A 20,987-nucleotide genomic window follows, 5' to 3' on the forward strand; every position below is an offset into this window, starting at 1 on the left:
AATTGGACATTCTGAGCGCTAAGAGGCCTCTATTGGGAAAAATAATATCTTCAAATAAAAACTACACAGAAGCATTGTGTGAAACTTATTTCTGATATGTTCATTAAGCTAACAGAGTTAAACCATACTTTTGATTGCGCAGTTCTGAACACTCTTTCTGTATAAAATTCAAGTGCACATTCGGAGCGCTAAGAGGGTAATAGTGGAAAAAGGAATATATTCAAATATAAACTACACAGTAGGATTCTGTGAAAATTCTTTCTGTTCTGTGCATTCAACTAACAGAGTTGAACCTTACTTTTGATTGAGCCGTTCTGAAACACTCTTTCTGTAGAAACTGCAATTGGACATGTTAAGCGCTAAGAGGCCTACATTGGGAAAAAGAATATCTTCAAATAAAAACTACACAGATGCATTCTGTGAAACTTATTTCTGATCTGTAAATTCAGTTAACAGAGATAAAACATATCTTTGATTGAGCAGTTATGTAACAGTCTTTTTGTAGAAAATGCAAGTGGAGATTCGGAGCGCTAAGAGGGTAATAGTGGAAAAAGGAGTGTCTTCAAATATAAACTACACAGAATCATTCGGTGAAACTTCTTTCTGATCTGTGCATTCAGCTAACAGAGTTAAACCATACTTTTGATTGAGCAGATCTGAACACTCTTTCTGTAGAAAATGCAACTGGACATTTGGAGCGCTAAGAGCGTAGTAGTGGAAAAAGGAATATATTCAAATATAAACTACACAGAAGCATTCTGTGAAACTTCTTTCTGATCTGAGCATTCAGCTAACAGAGTTAAACCATAGTTTTGATTGAGCAGTTTTGAAACACTCTGTCTGTAGAAAATGCAACTGGACATTCGTAGCGCTAAGTGGGTAATAGTGGAAAAAAGAATATGTTCAAATATAAACTACACAGAAGCATTGTATGAAACTTCTTTCTGTTCTGTGCATTCAACTAACAGAGTTGAACCTTACTTTTGATTGAGCCGTTCTGACACACGCTTTCTGTAGAAACTGCAATTGGACATTCTGAGCGCTAAGAGGCCTATATTGGGAAAAAGAATGTCTACAAATAAAAACTACACAGAAGAATTGTGTGAAACTTCTTTCTGTTCTGTTTGTTCAACTAAAAGAGTTGAACCTTAGTTTTGATTGAGCCGTTCTGAAACACTCTTTCTGTAGAAAATGCAAGTGGAGATTGGGAGCGCTAAGAGGGTAATAGAGGAAAAAGGAATATATTGAAATATAAACTACACAGTAGCATTCTGTGAAAATTCTTTCTGTTCTGTGCATTCAACTAACAGAGTTGAACCTTACTTTTGATTGAGCCGTTCTGAAACACTCTTTCTGTAGAACCTGCAATTGGACATGCTAAGCGCTAAGAGGCCTACATTGGGAAAAAGAATATCTTCAAATAAAAACTACACAGATGCATTCTGTGAAACCTATTTCTGATCTGTAAATTCAGTTAACAGAGATAAAACATATTTTTGATTGAGCAGTTATGAAACACTCTTTTTGTAGAAACTGCAAGTGGAGATTCGGAGCGCTAAGAAGGTAATAGTGGAAAAAGGAATGTCTTCAAATATAAACTACACAGAATCATTCGGTGAAACTTCTTTCTGATCTGTGCATTCAGCTAACAGAGTTAAACCATACTTTTGATTGAGCAGATCTGAACACTCTTTCTCTAGAAAATGCAACTGGACATTTGGAGCGCTAAGAGCGTAGTAGTGGAAAAAGGAATATATTCAAATATAAACTACACAGAAGCATTCTGTGAAACTTCTTTCTGATCTGAGCCTTCAGCTAACAGAATTAAACCATACTTTTGATTGAGCAGTTTTGAAACACTCTGTCTGTAGAAAATGCAACTGGACATTCGTAGCGCTAAGTGGGTAATAGTGGAAAAAAGAATATGTTCAAATATAAACTACACAGAAGCATTGTATGAAACTACTTTCTGTTCTGTGCATTCAACTAACAGAGTTGAACCTTACTTTTGATTGAGCCGTTCTGAAACACTCTTTCTGTAGAAACTGCAATTGGACATTCTGAGCGCTAAGAGGCCTATATTGGGAAAAAGAATGTCTACAAATAAAAACTACACAGAAGAATTGTGTGAAACTTCTTTCTGTTCTGTTTGTTCAACTAAAAGATTTGAACCTTAGTTTTGATTGAGCCGTTCTTAAACACTCTTTCTGTAGAAAATGCAAGTGGAGATTCGGAGCGCTAAGAGGGTAATAGTGGAAAAAGGAATGTCTCCAAATATAAACTACACAGAATCATTCTGTGAAACTTCTTTCTGATCTGTGCATTCAGCTAACAGATTTAAACCATACTTTTGATTGAGGAGATCAGAACACTCTTTCTGTAGAAAATGCAACTGGACATTTGGAGCGCTAAGAGAGTAGTAGTGGAAAAAGGAATATATTCAAATATAAACTACACAGAAGCATTCTGTGAAACTTCTTTCTGATCTGAGCATTCAGCTAACAGAGTTAAACCATACTATTGATTGAGCAGTTTTGAAACACTCTGTCTGTAGAAAATGCAACTGGACATTCGTAGCGCTAAGTGGGTAATAGTGGAAAAAAGAATATGTTCAAATATAAACTACACAGAAGCATTGTATGAAACTCCTTTCTGTTCTGTGCATTCAACTAACAGAGTTGAACCTTACTTTTGATTGAGCCGTTCTGAAACTCTCTTTCTGTAGAAACTGCAATTGGACATTCTGAGCGCTAAGAGGCCTATATTGGGAAAAAGAATGTCTACAAATAAAAACTACACAGAAGAATTGTGTGAAACTTCTTTCTGTTCTGTTTGTTCAACTAAAAGATTTGAACCTTAGTTTTGATTGAGCCGTTCTTAAACACTCTTTCTGTAGAAAATGCAAGTGAAGATTCGGAGCACTAAGAGGGTAATAGTGGAAAAAGGAATGTCTCCAAATATAAACTACACAGAATCATTCTGTGAAACTTCTTTCTTATCTGTGCATTCAGCTAACAGAGTTAAACCATACTTTTGATTGAGCAGATCAGAACACTCTTTCTGTAGAAAATGCAACTGGACATTTGGAGCGCTAAGAGAGTAGTAGTGGAAAAATAATATCTTCAAATAAAAACTACACAGAAGCATTGTGTGAAACTTATTTCTGATATGTTCATTAAGCTAACAGAGTTAAACCATACTTTTGATTGAGCAGTTTTGAAACACTCTGTCTGTAGAAAATGCAACTGGACATTCGTAGCGCTAAGTGGGTAATAGTGGAAAAAAGTATATGTTCAAATATAAACTACACAGAAGCATTGTATGAAACTTCTTTCTGTTCTGTGCATTCAACTAACAGAGTTGAACCTTACATTTGATTGAGCCTATCTGAAACACTCTTTCTGTAGAAACTGCAATTGGACATTCTGAGCGCTAAGAGGCCTCTATTGGGAAAAATAATATCTTCAAATAAAAACTACACAGAAGCATTGTGTGAAACTTATTTCTGATATGTTCATTAAGCTAACAGAGTTAAACCATACTTTGGATTGCGCAGTTCTGAACACTCTTTCTGTAGAAAATGCAAGTGGACATTCGGAGCGCTAAGAGGGTAATAGTGGAAAAAGGAATATATTCAAATATAAACTACACAGTAGCATTCTGTGAAAATTCTTTCTGTTCTGTGCATTCAACTAACAGAGTTGAACCTTACTTTTGATTGAGCCGTTCTGAAACACTCTTTCTGTAGAAACTGCAATTGGACATGCTAAGCGCTAAGAGGCCTACATTGGGAAAAAGAATATCTTCAAATAAAAACTACACAGATGCATTCTGTGAAACTTATTTCTGATCTGTAAATTCAGTTAACAGAGATAAAACATATTTTTGATTGAGCAGTTATGAAACACTCTTTTTGTAGAAAATGCAAGTGGAGATTCGGAGCGCTAAGAGGGTAATAGTGGAAAAAGGAATGTCTTCAAATATAAACTACACAGAATCATTCGGTGAAACTTCTTTCTGATCTGTGCATTCAGCTAACAGAGTTAAACCATACTTTTGATTGAGCAGATCTGAACACTCTTTCTGTAGAAAATGCAACTGGACATTTGGAGCGCTAAGAGCGTAGTAGTGGAAAAAGTAATATATTCAAATATAAACTACACAGAAGCCTTCTGTGAAACTTCTTTCTGATCTGAGCATTCAGCTAACAGAGTTAAACCATACTTTTGATTGAGCAGTTTTGAAACACTCTGTCTGTAGAAAATGCAACTGGACATTCGTAGCGCTAAGTGGGTAATAGTGGAAAAAAGAATATGTTCAAATATAAACTACACAGAAACATTGTATGAAACTTCTTTCTGTTCTGTGCATTCAACTAACAGAGTTGAACCTTACTTTTGATTGAGCCGTTCTGAAACACTCTTTCTGTAGAAACTGCAATTGGACATTCTGAGCTCTAAGATGCCTATATTGGGAAAAAGAATGTCTACAAATAAAAACTACACAGATGAATTGTGTGAAACTTCTTTCTGTTCTGTTTGTTCAAGTAAAAGAGTTGAAACTTAGTTTTGATTGAGCCGTTCTGAAACACTTTTTCTGTAGAAAATGCAAGTGGAGATTCGGAGCGCTAATAGGGTAATAGTGGAAAAAGGAATGTCTCCAAATATAAACTACACAGAATCATTCTGTGAAACTTCTTTCTGATCTGTGCATTCAGCTAACAGAGTTAAACCATACTTTTGATTGAGCAGATCTGAACACTCTTTCTGTAGAAAATGCAACTGGACATTTGGAGCGCTAAGAGAGTAGTAGTGGAAAAAGGAATATATTCAAATATAAACTACACAGAAGCATTCTGTGAAACTTCTTTCTGATCTCAGCATTCAGCTAACAGTGTTAAACCATACTTTTGATTGAGCAGTTTTGAAACACTGTGTCTGTAGAAAATGCAACTGGACATTCGTAGCGCTAAGTGGGTAATAGTGGAAAAAAGAGTATGTTCAGATATAAACTACACAGAAGCATTGTATGAAACTTCTTTCTGTTCTGTGCATTCAACTAACAGAGTTGAACCTTACTTTTGATTGAGCCTTTCTGAAACACTCTTTCTGTAGAAACTGCAATTGGACATTCTGAGCGCTAAGAGGCCTATATTGGGAAAAATAATATCTTCAAATAAAAACTACACAGAAGCATTGTGTGAAACTTATTTCTGATATGTTCATTAAGCTAACAGAGTTAAACCATATTTTTGATTGCGCAGTTCTGAACACTCTTTCTGTAGAAAATGCAAGTGGACATTCGGAGCGCTAAGAGGGTAATAGTGGAAAAAGGAATATATTCAAATATAAACTACACAGTAGCATTCTGTGAAAATTCTTTCTGTTCTGAGCATTCAACTAACAGAGTTGAACCTTACTTTTGATTGAGCCGTTCTGAAACACTCTTTCTGTAGAAACTGCAATTGGACATGCTAAGCGCTAAGAGGCCTACATTGGGAAAAAGAATATCTTCAAATAAAAACTACACAGATGCATTCTGTGAAACTTATTTCTGATCTGTAAATTCAGTTAACAGAGATAAAACATATTTTTGATTGAGCAGTTATGAAACACTCTTTTTGTAGAAAATGCAAGTGGAGATTCGGAGCGCTAAGAGGGTAATAGTGGAAAAAGGAATGTCTTCAAATATAAACTACACAGAATCATTCGGTGAAACTTCTTTCTGATCTGTGCATTCAGCTAACAGAGTTAAACCATACTTTTGATTGAGCAGATCTGAACACTCTTTCTCTAGAAAATGCAACTGGACATTTGGAGCGCTAATAGCGTAGTAGTGGAAAAAGGAATATATTCAAATATAAACTACACAGAAGCATTCTGTGAAACTTTTTTCTGATCTGAGCATTCATCTAACAGAGTTAAACCATACTTTTGATTGAGCAGTTTTGAAACACTCTGTCTGTAGAAAATGCAACTGGACATTCGTAGCGCTAAGTGGGTAATAGTGGAAAAAATAATAAGTTCAAATATAAACTACACAGAAGCATTATATGAAACTTCTTTCTGTTCTGTGCATTCAACTAACAGAGTTGAACCTTACTTTTGATTGAGCCGTTCTGAAACACTCTTTCTGTAGAAACTGCAATTGGACATGCTGAGCGATAAGAGGCCTATATTGGGAAAAAGAATGTCTACAAATAAAAACTGCACAGAAGAATTGTGTGAAACTTCTTTCTGTTCCGTTTGTTCAACTAAAAGAGTTGAACCTTAGTTCTGATTGAGCCGTTCTGAAACACTCTTTCTGTAGAAAATGCAAGTGGAGATTGGGAGCGCTAAGAGGGTAATAGAGGAAAAAGGAATATATTCAAATATAAACTACACAGTAGCATTCTGTGAAAATTCTTTCTGTTCTGTGCATTCAACTAACAGAGTTGAACCTTACTTTTGATTGAGCCGTTCTGAAACACTCTTTCTGTAGAAACTGCAATTGGACATGCTAAGCGCTAAGAGGCCTACATTGGGAAAAAGAATATCTTCAAATAAAAACTACACAGATGCATTCTGTGAAACCTATTTCTGATCTGTAAATTCAGTTAACAGAGATAAAACATATTTTTGATTGAGCAGTTATGAAACACTCTTTTTGTAGAAACTGCAAGTGGAGATTCGGAGCGCTAAGAAGGTAATAGTGGAAAAAGGAATGTCTTCAAATATAAACTACACAGAATCATTCGGTGAAACTTCTTTCTGATCTGTGCATTCAGCTAACAGAGTTAAACCATACTTTTGATTGAGCAGATCTGAACACTCTTTCTCTAGAAAATGCAACTGGACATTTGGAGCGCTAAGAGCGTAGTAGTGGAAAAAGGAATATATTCAAATATAAACTACACAGAAGCATTCTGTGAAACTTCTTTCTGATCTGAGCATTCAGCTAACTGAGTTAAACCATACTTTTTATTGAGCAGTTTTGAAACACTCTGTCTGTAGTAAATGCAACTGGACATTCGTAGCGCTAAGTGGGTCATAGTGGAAAAAAGAATATGTTCAAATATAAACTACACAGAAGCATTTTATGAAACTACTTTCTGTTCTGTGCATTCAACTAACAGAGTTGAACCTTACTTTTGATTGAGCCGTTCTGAAACACTCTTTCTGTAGAAACTGCAATTGGACATTCTGAGCGCTAAGAGGCCTATATTGGGAAAAAGAATGTCTACAACTAAAAACTACACAGAAGAATTGTGTGAAACTTCTTTCTGTTCTGTTTGTTCAACTAAAAGATTTGAACCTTAGTTTTGATTGAGCCGTTCTTAAACACTCTTTCTGTAGAAAATGCAAGTGGAGATTCGGAGCGCTAAGAGGGTAATAGTGGAAAAAGGAATGTCTCCAAATATAAACTACACAGAATCATTCTGTGAAACTTCTTTCTGATCTGTGCATTCAGCTAACAGAGTTAAACCATACTTTTGATTGAGCAGATCAGAACACTCTTTCTGTAGAAAATGCAACTGGACATTTGGAGCGCTAAGAGAGTAGTAGTGGAAAAAGGAACATATTCAAATATAAACTACACAGAAGCATTCTGTGAAACTTCTTTCTGATCTGAGCATTCAGCTAACAGAGTTAAACCATACTTTTGATTGAGCAGTTTTGAAACACTCTGTCTGTAGAAAATGCAACTGGACATTCGTAGCGCTAAGTGGGTAATAGTGGAAAAAAGAGTATGTTCAAATATAAACTACACAGAAGCATTGTATGAAACTTCTTTCTGTTCTGTGCATTCAACTAACAGAGTTGAACCTTACTTTTGATTGAGCCTTTCTGAAACACTCTTTCTGTAGAAGCTGCAATTGGACATTCTGAGCGCTAAGAGGCCTGTAATGGGAAAAATAATATCTTCAAATAAAAACCACACAGAAGCATTGTGTGAAACTTATTTCTGATATGTTCATTAAGCTAACAGAGTTAAACCATACTTTTGATTGCGCAGTTCTGAACACTCTTTCTGTAGAAAATGCAAGTGGACATTCGGAGCGCTAAGAGGGTAATAGTGGAAAAAGGAATATATTCAAATATAAACTACACAGTAGCATTCTGTGAAAATTCTTTCTGTTCTGTGCATTCAACTAACAGAGTTGAACCTTACTTTTGATTGAGCCGTTCTGAAACACTCTTTCTGTAGAAACTGCAATTGGACATGCTAAGCGCTAAGAGGCCTACATTGGGAAAAAGAATATCTTCAAATAAAAACTACACAGATGCATTCTGTGAAACTTATTTCTGATCTGTAAATTCAGTTAACAGAGATAAAACATATTTTTGATTGAGCAGTTATGAAACACTCTTTTTGTAGAAAATGCAAGTGGAGATTCGGAGCGCTAAGAGGGTAATAGTGGAAAAAGGAATGTCTTCAAATATAAACTACACAGAATCATTCGGTGAAACTTCTTTCTGATCTGTGCATTCAGCTAACAGAGTTAAACCATACTTTTGATTGAGCAGATCTGAACACTCTTTCTGTAGAAAATGCAACTGGACATTTTGAGCGCTAAGAGCGTAGTAGTGGAAAAAGGAATATATTCAAATATAAACTACACAGAAGCATTCTGTGAAACTTCTTTCTGATCTGAGCATTCAGCTAACAGAGTTAAACCATACTTTTGATTGAGCAGTTTTGAAACACTCTGTCTGTAGAAAATGCAACTGGACAATCGTAGCGCTAAGTGGGTAATTGTGGAAAAAATAGTATGTTCAGATATAAACTACACAGAAGCATTGTATGAAACTTCTTTCTGTTCTGTGCATTCAACTAACAGAGTTGAACCTTACTTTTGATTGAGCCTTTCTGAAACACTGTTTCTGTAGAAACTGCAATTGGACATTCTGAGCGCTAAGAGGCCTCTATTGGGAAAAATAATATCTTCAAATAAAAACTACACAGAAGCATTGTGTGAAACTTATTTCTGATATGTTCATTAAGCTAACAGAGTTAAACCATACTTTTGATTGCGCAGTTCTGAACACTCTTTCTGTAGAAAATGCAAGTGGACATTCGGAGCGCTAAGAGGGTAATAGTGGAAAAAGGAATATATTCAAATATAAACTACACAGTAGCATTCTGTGAAAATTCTTTCTGTTCTGTGCATTCAACTAACAGAGTTGAACCTTACTTTTGATTGAGCCGTTCTGAAACACTCTTTCTGTAGAAACTGCAATTGGACATGCTAAGCGCTAAGAGGCCTACATTGGGAAAAAGAATATCTTCAAATAAAAACTACACAGATGCATTCTGTGAAACTTATTTCTGATCTGTAAATTCAGTTAACAGAGATAAAACATATTTTTGATTGAGCAGTTATGAAACACTCTTTTTGTAGAAAATGCAAGTGGAGATTCGGAGCGCTATGAAGGTAATAGTGGAAAAAGGAATGTCTTCAAATATAAACTACACAGAATCATTCGGTGAAACTTCTTTCTGATCTGTGCATTCAGCTAACAGAGTTAAACCTTACTTTTGATTGAGCAGATCTGAACACTCTTTCTCTAGAAAATGCAACTGGACATTTGGAGCGCTAAGAGCGTAGTAGTGGAAAAAGGAATATATTCAAATATAAACTACACAGAAGCATTCTGTGAAACTTCTTTCTGATCTGAGCATTCAGCTAACAGAGTTAAACCATACTTTTGATTGAGCAGTTTTGAAACACTCTGTCTGTAGAAAATGCAACTGGACATTCGTAGCGCTAAGTGGGTAATAGTGGAAAAAAGAATATGTTCCAATATAAACTACACAGAAGCATTGTATGAAACTACTTTCTGTTCTGTGCATTCAACTAACAGAGTTGAACCTTACTTTTGATTGAGCCGTTCTGAGACACTCTTTCTGTAGAAACTGCAATTGGACATTCTGAGCGCTAAGAGTCCTATATTGGGAAAAAGAATGTCTACAAATAAAAACTACACAGAAGAATTGTGTGAAACTTCTTTGTGTTCTGTTTGTTCAACTAAAAGATTTGAACCTTAGTTTTGATTGTGCCGTTCTTAATCATTTTTCTGTAGAAAATGCAAGTGGAGATTCGGAGCGCTAAGAGGGTAATAGTGGAAAAAGGAATGTCTCCAAATATAAACTACACAGAATCATACTGTGAAACTTCTTTCTGATCTGTGCATTCAGCTAACAGAGTTAAACCATACTTTTGATTGAGCAGATCAGAACACTCTTTCTGTAGAAAATGCAACTGGACATTTGGAGCGCTAAGAGAGTAGTAGTGGAAAAAGGAATATATTCAAATATAAACTACACAGAAGCATTCTGTGAAACTTCTTTCTGATCTGAGCATTCAGCTAACAGAGTTAAACCATACTTTTGATTGAGCAGTTTTGAAACACTCTGTCTGTAGAAAATGCAACTGGACATTCGTAGCGCTAAGTGGGTAATAGTGGAAAAAAGAGTATGTTCAAATATAAACTACACAGAAGCATTGTATGAAACTTCTTTCTGTTCTGTGCATTCAACTAACAGAGTTGAACCTTACTTTTGATTGAGCCTTTCTGAAACACTCTTTCTGTAGAAACTGCAATTGGACATTCTGAGCGCTAAGAGGCCTCTATTGGGAAAAATAATATCTTCAAATAAAAACTACACAGAAGCATTGTGTGAAACTTATTTCTGATATGTTCATTAAGCTAACAGAGTTAAACCATACTTTTGATTGCGCAGTTCTGAACACTCTTTCTGTAGAAAATGCAAGTGGACATTCGGAGCGCTAAGAGGGTAATAGTGGAAAAAGGAATATATTCAAATATAAACTACACAGTAGCATTCTGTGAAAATTCTTTCTGTTCTGTGCATTCAACTAACAGAGTTGAACCTTACTTTTGATTGAGCCGTTCTGAAACACTCTTTCTGTAGAAACTGCAATTGGACATGCTAAGCGCTAAGAGGCCTACATTGGGAAAAAGAATATCTTCAAATAAAAACTACACAGATGCATTCTGTGAAACCTATTTCTGATCTGTAAATTCAGTTAACAGAGATAAAACATATTTTTGATTGAGCAGTTATGAAACACTCTTTTTGTAGAAAATGCAAGTGGAGATTCGGAGCGCTAAGAAGGTAATAGTGGAAAAAGGAATGTCTTCAAATATAAACTACACAGAATCATTCGGTGAAACTTCTTTCTGATCTGTGCATTCAGCTAACGGAGTTAAACCATACTTTTGATTGAGCAGATCTGAACACTCTTTCTGTAGAAAATGCAACTGGACATTTGGAGCGCTAAGAGCGTAGTAGTGGAAAAAGGAATATATTCAAATATAAACTACACAGAAGCATTCTGTGAAACTTCTTTCTGATCTGAGCATTCAGCTAACAGAGTTAAACCATACTTTTGATTGAGCAGTTTTGAAACACTCTGTCTGTAGAAAATGCAACTGGACATTCGTAGCGCTAAGTGGGTAATAGTGGAAAAAAGAATATGTTCAAATATAAACTACACAGAAGCATTGTATGAAACTACTTTCTGTTCTGTGCATTCAACTAACAGAGTTGAACCTTACTTTTGATTGAGCCGTTCTGAAACACTCTTTCTGTAGAAACTGCAATTGGACATTCTGAGCACTAAGAGGCCTATATTGGGAAAAAGAATGTCTACAAATAAAAACTACACAGAAGAATTGTGTGAAACTTCTTTCTGTTCTGTTTGTTCAACTAAAAGATTTGAACCTTAGTTTTGATTGAGCCGTTCTTAAACACTCTTTCTGTAGAAAATGCAAGTGGAGATTCGGAGCGCTAAGAGGGTAATAGTGGAAAAAGGAATGTCTCCAAATATAAACTACACAGAATCATTCTGTGAAACTTCTTTCTGATCTGTGCATTCAGCTAACAGAGTAAAACCATACTTTTGATTGAGCAGATCAGAACACTCTTTCTGTAGAAAATGCAACTGGACATTTGGAGCGCTAAGAGAGTAGTAGTGCAAAAAGGAATATATTCAAATATAAACTACACAGAAGCATTCTGTGAAACTTCTTTCTGATCTGAGCATTCAGCTAACAGAGTTAAACCATACTTTTGATTGAGCAGTTTTGAAACACTCTGTCTGTAGAAAATGCAACTGGACATTCGTAGCGCTAAGTGGGTAATAGTGGAATAAAGAGTATGTTCAAATATAAACTACACAGAAGCATTGTATGAAACTTCTTTCTGTTCTGTGCATTCAACTAACAGAGTTGAACCTTACTTTTGATTGAGCCTTTCTGAAACACTCTTTCTGTGGAAACTGCAATTGGACACTCTGAGCGCTAAGAGCCCTGTAATGGGAAAAATAATATCTTCAAATAAAAACTACACAGAAGCATTGTGTGAAACTTATTTCTGATATGTTCATTAAGCTAACAGAGTTAAACCATACTTTTGATTGCGCAGTTCTGAACACTCTTTCTGTAGAAAATGCAAGTGGACATTCGGAGCGCTAAGAGGGTAATAGTGGAAAAAGGAATATATTCAAATATAAACTACACAGTAGCATTCTGTGAAAATTCTTTCTGTTCTGTGCATTCAACTAACAGAGTTGAACCTTACTTTTGATTGAGCCGTTCTGAAACACTCTTTCTGTAGAAACTGCAATTGGACATGCTAAGCGCTAAGAGGCCTATATTGGGAAAAAGAATGTCTACAAATAAAAACTGCACAGAAGAATTGTGTGAAACTTCTTTCTGTTCCGTTTGTTCAACTAAAAGAGTTGAACCTTAGTTCTGATTGAGCCGTTCTGAAACACTCTTTCTGTAGAAAATGCAAGTGGAGATTGGGAGCGCTAAGAGGGTAATAGAGGAAAAAGGAATATATTCAAATATAAACTACACAGTAGCATTCTGTGAAAATTCTTTCTGTTCTGTGCATTCAACTAACAGAGTTGAACCTTACTTTTGATTGAGCCGTTCTGAAACACTCTTTCTGTAGAAACTGCAATTGGACATGCTAAGCGCTAAGAGGCCTACATTGGGAAAAAGAATATCTTCAAATAAAAACTACACAGATGCATTCTGTGAAACCTATTTCTGATCTGTAAATTCAGTTAACAGAGATAAAACATATTTTTGATTGAGCAGTTATGAAACACTCTTTTTGTAGAAACTGCAAGTGGAGATTCGGAGCGCTAAGAAGGTAATAGTGGAAAAAGGAATGTCTTCAAATATAAACTACACAGAATCATTCGGTGAAACTTCTTTCTGATCTGTGCATTCAGCTAACAGAGTTAAACCATACTTTTGATTGAGCAGATCTGAACACTCTTTCTCTAGAAAATGCAACTGGACATTTGGAGCGCTAAGAGCGTAGTAGTGGAAAAAGGAATATATTCAAATATAAACTACACAGAAGCATTCTGTGAAACTTCTTTCTGATCTGAGCATTCAGCTAACTGAGTTAAACCATACTTTTTATTGAGCAGTTTTGAAACACTCTGTCTGTAGTAAATGCAACTGGACATTCGTAGCGCTAAGTGGGTCATAGTGGAAAAAAGAATATGTTCAAATATAAACTACACAGAAGCATTTTATGAAACTACTTTCTGTTCTGTGCATTCAACTAACAGAGTTGAACCTTACTTTTGATTGAGCCGTTCTGAAACACTCTTTCTGTAGAAACTGCAATTGGACATTCTGAGCGCTAAGAGGCCTATATTGGGAAAAAGAATGTCTACAACTAAAAACTACACAGAAGAATTGTGTGAAACTTCTTTCTGTTCTGTTTGTTCAACTAAAAGATTTGAACCTTAGTTTTGATTGAGCCGTTCTTAAACACTCTTTCTGTAGAAAATGCAAGTGGAGATTCGGAGCGCTAAGAGGGTAATAGTGGAAAAAGGAATGTCTCCAAATATAAACTACACAGAATCATTCTGTGAAACTTCTTTCTGATCTGTGCATTCAGCTAACAGAGTTAAACCATACTTTTGATTGAGCAGATCAGAACACTCTTTCTGTAGAAAATGAAACTGGACATTTGGAGCGCTAAGAGAGTAGTAGTGGAAAAAGGAACATATTCAAATATAAACTACACAGAAGCATTCTGTGAAACTTCTTTCTGATCTGAGCATTCAGCTAACAGACTTAAACCATACTTTTGATTGAGCAGTTTTGAAACACTCTGTCTGTAGAAAATGCAACTGGACATTCGTAGCGCTAAGTGGGTAATAGTGGAAAAAAGAGTATGTTCAAATATAAACTACACAGAAGCATTGTATGAAACTTCTTTCTGTTCTGTGCATTCAACTAACAGAGTTGAACCTTACTTTTGATTGAGCCTTTCTGAAACACTCTTTCTGTAGAAGCTGCAATTGGACATTCTGAGCGCTAAGAGGCCTGTAATGGGAAAAATAATATCTTCAAATAAAAACCACACAGAAGCATTGTGTGAAACTTATTTCTGATATGTTCATTAAGCTAACAGAGTTAAACCATACTTTTGATTGCGCAGTTCTGAACACTCTTTCTGTAGAAAATGCAAGTGGACATTCGGAGCGCTAAGAGGGTAATAGTGGAAAAAGGAATATATTCAAATATAAACTACACAGTAGCATTCTGTGAAAATTCTTTCTGTTCTGTGCATTCAACTAACAGAGTTGAACCTTACTTTTGATTGAGCCGTTCTGAAACACTCTTTCTGTAGAAACTGCAATTGGACATGCTAAGCGCTAAGAGGCCTACATTGGGAAAAAGAATATCTTCAAATAAAAACTACACAGATGCATTCTGTGAAACTTATTTCTGATCTGTAAATTCAGTTAACAGAGATAAAACATATTTTTGATTGAGCAGTTATGAAACACTCTTTTTGTAGAAAATGCAAGTGGAGATTCGGAGCGCTAAGAGGGTAATAGTGGAAAAAGGAATGTCTTCAAATATAAACTACACAGAATCATTCGGTGAAACTTCTTTCTGATCTGTGCATTCAGCTAACAGAGTTAAACCATACTTTTGATTGAGCAGATCTGAACACTCTTTCTGTAGAAAATGCAACTGGACATTTTGAGCGCTAAGAGCGTAGTAGTGGAAAAAGGAATATATTCAAATATAAACTACACAGAAGCATTCTGTGAAACTTCTTTCTGATCTGAGCATTCAGCTAACAGAGTTAAACCATACTTTTGATTGAGCAGTTTTGAAACACTCTGTCTGTAGAAAATGCAACTGGACAATCGTAGCGCTAAGTGGGTAATTGTGGAAAAAATAGTATGTTCAGATATAAACTACACAGAAGCATTGTATGAAACTTCTTTCTGTTCTGTGCATTCAACTAACAGAGTTGAACCTTACTTTTGATTGAGCCTTTCTGAAACACTGTTTCTGTAGAAACTGCAATTGGACATTCTGAGCGCTAAGAGGCCTCTATTGGGAAAAATAATATCTTCAAATAAAAACTACACAGAAGCATTGTGTGAAACTTATTTCTGATATGTTCATTAAGCTAACAGAGTTAAACCATACTTTTGATTGCGCAGTTCTGAACACTCTTTCTGTAGAAAATGCAAGTGGACATTCGGAGCGCTAAGAGGGTAATAGTGGAAAAAGGAATATATTCAAATATAAACTACACAGTAGCATTCTGTGAAAATTCTTTCTGTTCTGTGCATTCAACTAACAGAGTTGAACCTTACTTTTGATTGAGCCGTTCTGAAACACTCTTTCTGTAGAAACTGCAATTGGACATGCTAAGCGCTAAGAGGCCTACATTGGGAAAAAGAATATCTTCAAATAAAAACTACACAGATGCATTCTGTGAAACTTATTTCTGATCTGTAAATTCAGTTAACAGAGATAAAACATATTTTTGATTGAGCAGTTATGAAACACTCTTTTTGTAGAAAATGCAAGTGGAGATTCGGAGCGCTATGAAGGTAATAGTGGAAAAAGGAATGTCTTCAAATATAAACTACACAGAATCATTCGGTGAAACTTCTTTCTGATCTGTGCATTCAGCTAACAGAGTTAAACCTTACTTTTGATTGAGCAGATCTGAACACTCTTTCTCTAGAAAATGCAACTGGACATTTGGAACGCTAAGAGCGTAGTAGTGGAAAAAGGAATATATTCAAATATAAACTACACAGAAGCATTCTGTGAAACTTCTTTCTGATCTGAGCATTCAGCTAACAGAGTTAAACCTTACTTTTGATTGAGCAGATCTGAACACTCTTTCTCTAGAAAATGCAACTGGACATTTGGAACGCTAAGAGCGTAGTAGTGGAAAAAGGAATATATTCAAATATAAACTACACAGAAGCATTCTGTGAAACTTCTTTCTGATCTGAGCATTCAGCTAACAGAGTTAAACCATACTTTTGATTGAGCAGTTTTGAAACACTCTGTCTGTAGAAAATGCAACTGGACATTCGTAGCGCTAAGTGGGTAATAGTGGAAAAAAGAATATGTTCCAATATAAACTACACAGAAGCATTGTATGAAACTACTTTCTGTTCTGTGCATTCAACTAACAGAGTTGAACCTTACTTTTGATTGAGCCGTTCTGAGACACTCTTTCTGTAGAAACTGCAATTGGACATTCTGAGCGCTAAGAGTCCTATATTGGGAAAAAGAATGTCTACAAATAAAAACTACACAGAAGAATTGTGTGAAACTTCTTTCTGTTCTGTTTGTTCAACTAAAAGATTTGAACCTTAGTTTTGATTGAGCCGTTCTTAATCATTTTTCTGTAGAAAATGCAAGTGGAGATTCGGAGCGCTAAGAGGGTAATAGTGGAAAAAGGAATGTCTCCAAATATAAACTACACAGAATCATACTGTGAAACTTCTTTCTGATCTGTGCATTCAGCTAACAGAGTTAAACCATACTTTTGATTGAGCAGATCAGAACACTCTTTCTGTAGAAAATGCAACTGGACATTTGGAGCGCTAAGAGAGTAGTAGTGGAAAAAGGAATATATTCAAATATAAACTACACAGAAGCATTCTGTGAAACTTCTTTCTGATCTGAGCATTCAGCTAACAGAGTTAAACCATACTTTTGATTGAGCAGTTTTGAAACACTCTGTCTGTAGAAAATGCAACTGGACATTCGTAGCGCTAAGTGGGTAATAGTGGAAAAAAGAGTATGTTCAAATATAAACTACACAGAAGCATTGTATGAAACTTCTTTCTGTTCTGTGCATTCAACTAACAGAGTTGAACCTTACTTTTGATTGAGCCTTTCTGAAACACTCTTTCTGTAGAAACTGCAATTGGACATTCTGAGCGCTAAGAGGCCTCTATTGGGAAAAATAATATCTTCAAATAAAAACTACACAGAAGCATTGTGTGAAACTTATTTCTGATATGTTCATTAAGCTAACAGAGTTAAACCATACTTTTGATTGCGCAGTTCTGAACACTCTTTCTGTAGAAAATGCAAGTGGACATTCGGAGCGCTAAGAGGGTAATAGTGGAAAAAGGAATATATTCAAATATAAACTACACAGTAGCATTCTGTGAAAATTCTTTCTGTTCTGTGCATTCAACTAACAGAGTTGAACCTTACTTTTGATTGAGCCGTTCTGAAACACTCTTTCTGTAGAAACTGCAATTGGACATGCTAAGCGCTAAGAGGCCTACATTGGGAAAAAGAATATCTTCAAATAAAAACTACACAGATGCATTCTGTGAAACCTATTTCTGATCTGTAAATTCAGTTAACAGAGATAAAACATATTTTTGATTGAGCAGTTATGAAACACTCTTTTTGTAGAAAATGCAAGTGGAGATTCGGAGCGCTAAGAAGGTAATAGTGGAAAAAGGAATGTCTTCAAATATAAACTACACAGAATCATTCGGTGAAACTTCTTTCTGATCTGTGCATTCAGCTAACAGAGTTAAACCATACTTTTGATTGAGCAGATCTGAACACTCTTTCTGTAGAAAATGCAACTGGACATTTGGAGCGCTAAGAGCGTAGTAGTGGAAAAAGGAATATATTCAAATATAAACTACACAGAAGCATTCTGTGAAACTTCTTTCTGATCTGAGCATTCAGCTAACAGAGTTAAACCATACTTTTGATTGAGCAGTTTTGAAACACTCTGTCTGTAGAAAATGCAACTGGACATTCGTAGCGCTAAGTGGGTAATAGTGGAAAAAAGAATATGTTCCAATATAAACTACACAGAAGCATTGTATGAAACTACTTTCTGTTCTGTGCATTCAACTAACAGAGTTGAACCTTACTTTTGATTGAGCCGTTCTGAAACACTCTTTCTGTAGAAACTGCAATTGGACATGCTAAGCGCTAAGAGGCCTATATTGGGAAAAAGAATGTCTACAAATAAAAACTGCACAGAAGAATTGTGTGAAACTTCTTTCTGTTCCGTTTGTTCAACTAAAAGAGTTGAACCTTAGTTCTGATTGAGCCGTTCTGAAACACTCTTTCTGTAGAAAATGCAAGTGGAGATTGGGAGCGCTAAGAGGGTAATAGAGGAAAAAGGAATATATTCAAATATAAACTACACAGTAGCATTCTGTGAAAATTCTTTCTGTTCTGTGCATTCAACTAACAGAGTTGAACCTTACTTTTGATTGAGCCGTTCTGAAACACTCTTTCTGTAGAAACTGCAATTGGACATGCTAAGCGCTAAGAGGCCTACATTGGGAAAAAGAATATCTTCAAATAAAAACTACACAGATGCATTCTGTGAAACCTATTTCTGATCTGTAAATTCAGTTAACAGAGATAAAACATATTTTTGATTGAGCAGTTATGAAACACTCTTTTTGTAGAAACTGCAAGTGGAGATTCGGAGCGCTAAGAAGGTAATAGTGGAAAAAGGAATGTCTTCAAATATAAACTACACAGAATCATTCGGTGAAACTTCTTTCTGATCTGTGCATTCAGCTAACAGAGTTAAACCATACTTTTGATTGAGCAGATCTGAACACTCTTTCTCTAGAAAATGCAACTGGACATTTGGAGCGCTAAGAGCGTAGTAGTGGAAAAAGGAATATATTCAAATATAAACTACACAGAAGCATTCTGTGAAACTTCTTTCTGATCTGAGCATTCAGCTAACTGAGTTAAACCATACTTTTTATTGAGCAGTTTTGAAACACTCTGTCTGTAGTAAATGCAACTGGACATTCGTAGCGCTAAGTGGGTCATAGTGGAAAAAAGAATATGTTCAAATATAAACTACACAGAAGCATTTTATGAAACTACTTTCTGTTCTGTGCATTCAACTAACAGAGTTGAACCTTACTTTTGATTGAGCCGTTCTGAAACACTCTTTCTGTAGAAACTGCAATTGGACATTCTGAGCGCTAAGAGGCCTATATTGGGAAAAAGAATGTCTACAACTAAAAACTACACAGAAGAATTGTGTGAAACTTCTTTCTGTTCTGTTTGTTCAACTAAAAGATTTGAACCTTAGTTTTGATTGAGCCGTTCTTAAACACTCTTTCTGTAGAAAATGCAAGTGGAGATTCGGAGCGCTAAGAGGGTAATAGTGGAAAAAGGAATGTCTCCAAATATAAACTACACAGAATCATTCTGTGAAACTTCTTTCTGATCTGTGCATTCAGCTAACAGAGTTAAACCATACTTTTGATTGAGCAGATCAGAACACTCTTTCTGTAGAAAATGAAACTGGACATTTGGAGCGCTAAGAGAGTAGTAGTGGAAAAAGGAACATATTCAAATATAAACTACACAGAAGCATTCTGTGAAACTTCTTTCTGATCTGAGCATTCAGCTAACAGACTTAAACCATACTTTTGATTGAGCAGTTTTGAAACACTCTGTCTGTAGAAAATGCAACTGGACATTCGTAGCGCTAAGTGGGTAATAGTGGAAAAAAGAGTATGTTCAAATATAAACTACACAGAAGCATTGTATGAAACTTCTTTCTGTTCTGTGCATTCAACTAACAGAGTTGAACCTTACTTTTGATTGAGCCTTTCTGAAACACTCTTTCTGTAGAAGCTGCAATTGGACATTCTGAGCGCTAAGAGGCCTGTAATGGGAAAAATAATATCTTCAAATAAAAACCACACAGAAGCATTGTGTGAAACTTATTTCTGATATGTTCATTAAGCTAACAGAGTTAAACCATACTTTTGATTGCGCAGTTCTGAACACTCTTTCTGTAGAAAATGCAAGTGGACATTCGGAGCGCTAAGAGGGTAATAGTGGAAAAAGGAATATATTCAAATATAAACTACACAGTAGCATTCTGTGAAAATTCTTTCTGTTCTGTGCATTCAACTAACAGAGTTGAACCTTACTTTTGATTGAGCCGTTCTGAAACACTCTTTCTGTAGAAACTGCAATTGGACATGCTAAGCGCTAAGAGGCCTACATTGGGAAAAAGAATATCTTCAAATAAAAACTACACAGATGCATTCTGTGAAACTTATTTCTGATCTGTAAATTCAGTTAACAGAGATAAAACATATTTTTGATTGAGCAGTTATGAAACACTCTTTTTGTAGAAAATGCAAGTGGAGATTCGGAGCGCTAAGAGGGTAATAGTGGAAAAAGGAATGTCTTCAAATATAAACTACACAGAATCATTCGGTGAAACTTCTTTCTGATCTGTGCATTCAGCTAACAGAGTTAAACCATACTTTTGATTGAGCAGATCTGAACACTCTTTCTGTAGAAAATGCAACTGGACATTTTGAGCGCTAAGAGCGTAGTAGTGGAAAAAGGAATATATTCAAATATAAACTACACAGAAGCATTCTGTGAAACTTCTTTCTGATCTGAGCATTCAGCTAACAGAGTTAAACCATACTTTTGATTGAGCAGTTTTGAAACACTCTGTCTGTAGAAAATGCAACTGGACAATCGTAGCGCTAAGTGGGTAATTGTGGAAAAAATAGTATGTTCAGATATAAACTACACAGAAGCATTGTATGAAACTTCTTTCTGTTCTGTGCATTCAACTAACAGAGTTGAACCTTACTTTTGATTGAGCCTTTCTGAAACACTGTTTCTGTA

Source organism: Symphalangus syndactylus, chromosome 15, assembly GCF_028878055.3.
Source record: "Symphalangus syndactylus isolate Jambi chromosome 15, NHGRI_mSymSyn1-v2.1_pri, whole genome shotgun sequence".
Taxonomy (NCBI): Eukaryota; Metazoa; Chordata; class Mammalia; order Primates; family Hylobatidae; genus Symphalangus; species Symphalangus syndactylus.